The sequence below is a fragment of the Callithrix jacchus genome, chromosome X (assembly GCF_049354715.1).
Source record: "Callithrix jacchus isolate 240 chromosome X, calJac240_pri, whole genome shotgun sequence".
Classification (NCBI taxonomy): Eukaryota; Metazoa; Chordata; class Mammalia; order Primates; family Cebidae; genus Callithrix; species Callithrix jacchus.
Window position 1 is genome coordinate 134,450,444 of NC_133524.1, and position 6,174 is coordinate 134,456,617.

A 6,174-nucleotide genomic window follows, 5' to 3' on the forward strand; every position below is an offset into this window, starting at 1 on the left:
CCAGGCAGTGTTTGGCCTGGAAAGGGAGAAAATTGACACCTTCCATATTCTCACCTTATACTTCACTAGAGGGAGAAATTAACTGGGAAAGGCTGGCCCCTCAGGGTTTTTGTTTTTTTGTTTTTTTTTGTATACCTGCCTAGAGAAAAATCACCTGAAAGTGAAAGGAAGCAGCTCATATAGCCTGTGAAGTGCTGTGACTCTTGGGGCCAGGCAGCGCATTCTTGCCTCTAGTCTTATTATGTAAATATTCACCTGCAAAGTGGGTGCATACATTCTTTTTGTGTGGAGGCACCTGCAGCTTTAATTAGTTTCTCAAATTTGATTGGGATTGATAATCAAAAGCTGTATTTTGAAAAGAACAATAAGCTTTGTATAGCTAATCACTAAGGAAAAGTAGATATGAAGTAAGACAAACAGCAATCAGGGAAACTACAAAATGCCAGAAATCTGTGGAAATTCCCACACCTGCTCCTCCCTTTCTTACAGGTCACCCATAAGGCCCCAACCCCCCCTTAATCTACATCCCTCTTCCCTAGCTCCCCACACTTCTCCAGCAACATTAGCCTCTGTGACTTTTCAATTTTATATATTCTTATTCCACTTTTTGTTTGTTGGCTTCAGTATTTTTGCATGCAATTAGTCATTTGTTTCTTAAAATGTTACTTTTAATTATAAAGCATTTCAAACATTCAGACTAAATGTAATATAGCAGACACCTATGCAGTCCCAAGATAAAACAGATGTTAGCATTTTGCCATACTTGCTTCCGATCTCTTCTTGTAAAGAAACTGAATGATGCAGATATATTTCCCTTTCCTTTCCTTCCACAGAGGTAATCACTAATCCAGAAATCAGTGAGTATCATTCTCATGTATGTTTCCAATATATTCATGTGTCTCCACAAAACATAGAGATCCGCCAACTTTTTCTGTAAAGGGCTAGATAGTAAATATTTTAGGTTTTGCAGGTCTCTGTTGAATATTCTGCTTTTAAAATTAGACAAATTTTATCACCCTTCAAAACTGTAAAAACGTTTGTGGCTCTCTTGCCATACAAAGACAGGCTGCAGCCTGGATTTGCTCATTGGGGGTTAGTCTTCCCATCTCTGGATGTTTTTCCAGCCCTGTGGGTTCTAATAATTCGCATACAAATAGAAACATGCTGTTTGTATTTTCTCACAATTTAAGTTTTTCATTCAGTAATATGTTTATGGGATGTATATACGTTGATATGTGTTGATTTCACACACACACACACACACACACACACACACACACACACGTATATATTTGAGATGGAATTTTGCTCTTGTTGCCCGGGCTGGAGTACAGTGGCACAATCTTGGCTCACTGCAACCTCTGCCTCCCGTGTTCAAGTGATTCTCCTGCCTCAGCCTCCTGAGTAGCTGGGATTACAGGTGTGCGCCATCACTCCCATGTAATTTTTTTTTTTTGGTAGCTTTAGTAGAGACAGGGTTTCATCATGTTGGCCAGACTGGTCTCAAACCCTTGACCTCAGGTGATCCACCCACCTCAGCCTCCCAAAGTGCAGAGATTACAGGCACGAGCCACCATGCCTGGCCTATTTCAATATATTTTAATAGGCTATATTGTAGTCCATTGTATGAATATGCCACAGGTTCCTTTTCCAGTCTTCTACCAAGAAAGAGTTAAGGTTGTTTCCCACTTTTCTTCATTGTAAACATTATTGCAATTTTATTTTACTGACGTGAAATCCAGTTTGGCATCTCTGATCAGGATTGGCACACATGTTCAAGTCTGGACTTCTCACAATGATTCCCATCATGGGAGATACACTACCTCTGCCACAGTCAAGTTGGTGGAAAGAAAGGAGGCTGCCACTGGAAGCACTGAGTTCATGAAGTTACTGTTGTAAGTGCAACATAGGGAACAGGAAATCTTGAACATGAGGCTGTTATTGCTGCTTTTGCTGTCTCTTAACACCTGTGAATTCGGTGACTGGGCATGAGGGTGCTGACTCTTGCCATTACCACTCCAGTAGCTGCCTGCAATTACCAATGAAGCAAGAGACTGGATACTGAAATGTGGTTTGTGAGGACAACTCACATCCCCACACATGTGCTTGCAATGGCAGGCATATGTCCTCCACATCTCTTCTGCTTTCCAAATGTCATGTGAGTGCATGAAATTGGCAGAACTCAGTGTTTATACAGAATGCTAGTGGCAAAGGTGTCTGGAACTTTTTTTCTTTCTTTTCTTCTTCTTTTTTGCTTTTCATCTTTTGCAGTACAGGAAAGTACGTTAGAAGAATGTAAGAATCAGTGCTGGGCACTGGGCATCAATCAGCCTTGTCTACCACCAGACTACATGGTTTCATGTCTTCTAGGGTAAATTTTGAGTCTCCAAATCCCAAGTCTGAATACGAGGATTCTACCTTGGCCCCAACACAGAGCTGAACACAATGTAACTTTTCTCTCTCTCTCTGTATATAGATTATATGCATTTATTTTATATATGTGTATTATATATAATATACCTATATGTATTATATAATTTTATTTTTCGAGACAGGGTCTTGCTCTATCATACAGTCTGGAGTACAGTGGTACAACTGTAGCTTACTGCAGCCTCTACCTCGCAGGGCTCAGGTGATCCTCCTGCCTCAGTCTCCTGAGTTGCTGGGACCACATGCACATGCCATCACACCTGGCTAATTTTTTTTTTTTTTTTTTTTTTTTGTAGAGACAAGGGGTCTCGCTATGTCTCCAACTCCTGGCTTCAAGTGATCTTCCTGCCTCATCCTCCCAAAGTGTTGGGATTATAGGTGTGAGCCACCACACCCTTCTCAATTTTTTTTTAAGTGAATATATAGAATTAACCATTTTAAAGTAAACAACTCAGTAGCATTTAGGACACTCATGATGTTATTCAACCAACATTTCCATCTAGTTCCAAAGCATTTTTGTCCCCACAAAACAAATCTCATGCACAAAAAGCAGTGGCTTCCATTCAGCATTGAGTCTATCCCTGGCAACCACTGTTGATTTTCTGTCTTTATGGATTTACTTATTCCCTATGGATTTATCTGATTTTGGTATTTTATGTACATGAAATCATGAGGATCTTGTTAAAATTTATATTCTGATTCAGTAGGTTGGGGTCGGGACTTGAGATTCTGCATTATTATTGAGCTCCCAGGTGATGTCTATACTTCTGGGTTACAGAAGTATAGTAAGTTCTTTTTTTTTTTTTTTGAGACAGAGTCTCCCTCTGTTGCCCAGGCTGGAGTGCAGTGGAGCAATCTCGGCTCACTGCAACCTCTGCCTCCTGGGTTCAAGTGATTCTCCTGCCTCAGCCTCCTGAGTAGCTGGGACTCCAGGCGCCCACCACCATGCCCGGCTAAATATTGTATTTTTAGTAGAGATGGGGTTTTACCATGTTGGCCAGGCTGGTCTCAAACTCCTGACTTTGTTATCTGTTCACCTCATCCTCCCAAAGTGCTAGGATTACAGGTGTGAGCCACCGCGCCCGGCAAGGTAGTAAGTTGTTAAAGTATATGATCATAATCCAGGTGCCAGCACATAGTAAAAATGAAAGGCAGACACCCAGTAGGATGACCATAATAAAAAAGCATATAATAACAAGAGTTGTCAAAGACGTGGAGAAATTAGAATCATATTCCGCTGCTGGGCAAGTAAAATGTTGCAGTCATTTGGAGAAGAGTTTATCAGTTCTGCAAAAAGTTTAACATAGAGCTACCATATAACCCAGCAATTCCACTCCTAGGTATATACTCAAGGGAAATGAAAACACATTCACACAAAAGCTTCATGTGAATGCTTATAGCAGCATTATTCGTGATGGCCAAAAAGTGAAAACAACTTCAATACCCATCAAATGATGAATGAATAAACAAAATATTGACTATTCAGCACAATATTCAATAATAAAAAGTTAAATAGTGATTTATGCTGTGACATTAATGATTCTTAAAATCATAATGCTAAGTGAAGGAGGTCAGAAAAGGCCACATATTATATAATTCCACAGAATTATAGATTAGGGGTTGCTTATTGCTGGGGGATGAGAATGGAGAGTGACTGCTTATTAGCATGGTACTGCATTTTAGGGTGATGAAAATGTTCTAAAATTGATTGGGCTTTGGTTGCACAACTTTGTGAATATACAAAAAGCACGGATTCACAAACTTTAAATGTGTAAAGTATATGTTATGTGAATTATATTTCAATAAAGCTGTTGCAAAAGATGCAAAATAAAAAGGAATTGTGACTTTTTGGCATTACCTTGTGGCCAGCATTTCAAGTTGTGGTGAAACCAGACCGCGGGTGCCACTTGCGCAGTTGCACTGCCTCCAAAGCAATCTGGGCAAAAACAGTTCAAGAAATACTGAATTTGTTGGCCACTTTAGAATTTCCATGTAGAAGTGGCTTTGGGAAGGGATCTGGTTGGAAGGGGCTAGGATATTAGATTTGAGGCTATTTACATAATATGTACACTTTTTTTCATAGATTCCCTTCCTTCCCTCCTTCCTTCCTTCCTTTCTTTTTTTTTGTTATTTCGTCTTTATTTCATAATCATAAACTTAACTCTGCAATCCAGCTAGGCATGGAAGGGAACAAGGAAAACATGGAACCCAAAGGGAACTGCAGCGAGAGCACAGATTTTAGGATACTGCGAGCACATGGGGTGGAGGGTGCTCTCCTGAGCTACAGAAGGAATGGTCTGGTGGTTAAGATAAAACACAAGTCAAATTTATTAAAGGTGCCCACAGTCAGCAATGGTGATCTTCTTGCTGGTCTTGCCCTTCCTGGACCCAAAGCGCTCCATGGCCTCCACAATATTCATGCCTTCTTTCACCTTGCCAAAGACCACATGCTTGCCATCCAACCACTCAGTCTTGACAGTGCAGATGAAAAACTGGGAACCGCTTGTGTTGGGTCCAGCATTTACCACGGACAAGATGCCAGGACCTGTATGCTTTAGGATGAAGTTCTCATCATCAAATTTCTCCCCGTAGATGCACTTGCCACCAGTGCCATTATGGCGTGTGAGGTCACCACCCTGACACATGAACCCTGGAATAATTCTGTGAAAGCAGGAACCCTTATAACCAAATCCTTTCTCTCCAGTGCTCAGAGCACGCAAGTTTTCTGCTGTCTTTGGAACCTTGTCTGCAAACAGCTCGAAGGAGACGCGGCCCAAGGGCTCGCCGTCAACGGCAATGTCGAAGAACACGGTGGGGTTGACCATGGCTGATACCACAAGGCTCCAGGCGGCGGCGGCGTCTGCAAAGCCCCTTCCTTTCTTTTTTATTTGAAAGTGTCTCACTCTGTTGCCCAGGCTGGAGTGCAACGCTGTGATCTTGACTCACTGCAACCTCTGCCTCCTGGGTTCAAGTGATTCTTCTGCCTCAGCCTCCCAAGTAGCTGCGATTACAGGCATGTGCCACCATGCCCTGCTAATTTTTGTGTATTTAGTAGAGAAGGGGTTTCACCATGGTGATCACGCTGGTCTTGAACTCCCGACCTCAGGTGATCCATCTGCATCAGCCTTCCAGAGTGCTGACATTACAGGTGTGAGCCACCGCACTCCACCAGATTCTGACTTTTCTTCTGTTGGCACTGAAGGAAGACTGACTGATAGAGATTTTGAATAGATTAGGCCCTCTCTATTCTCAGCTGCAGTTCGGCTTCACCATCATCTGACTTCTAAACTGGGAGTTGGAATATAAGTTTGTTTTGGGTAGCGACTACGTTTTACTGGTTTACCACCATATCTCTTGTGCCTGCCTTAAAATAGATTTGTAATAAATGTTTGTTGAATGAATAAAAGATATTATTACTTATTAGAAGTTATATAAAAAGGAGAAGGAAGTTGTGGGGGCTCCAATAAATAATTCATGTTATTTTAAAAAAAATGAGCAAAAAGATGAAGAAGTTCCATTTAAAGACTAAAATGTCACCTTTATTTCTCACAAATGGTAAAGTCAGAAGACATGGCTTATAGCTGAAGGTGCATAGAACTATGGAATGGCAAACCTCAGAACTAGATATAGCCACTGTGCTAGATAGTTTCAGTAGTAGCCCCAATTTGTTCAAGCCTTCCTGGGTGGTTCACTCCTACACTGAATCTGGGCTTAGCCTTGTGGCTTGCTTTGGTCAGTGAGACA

The 6,174-nt window shown here is 41.4% G+C and overlaps 1 pseudogene; it reads right to left on the bottom strand.

Annotated features, from left to right (window-relative positions):
• Positions 1–4,543: 4,543 nt before the first annotated feature.
• Positions 4,544–5,299, bottom strand: LOC108589916 (peptidyl-prolyl cis-trans isomerase A pseudogene; annotated as a pseudogene).
• Between the last annotated feature and the right edge of the window lie 875 nt (positions 5,300–6,174).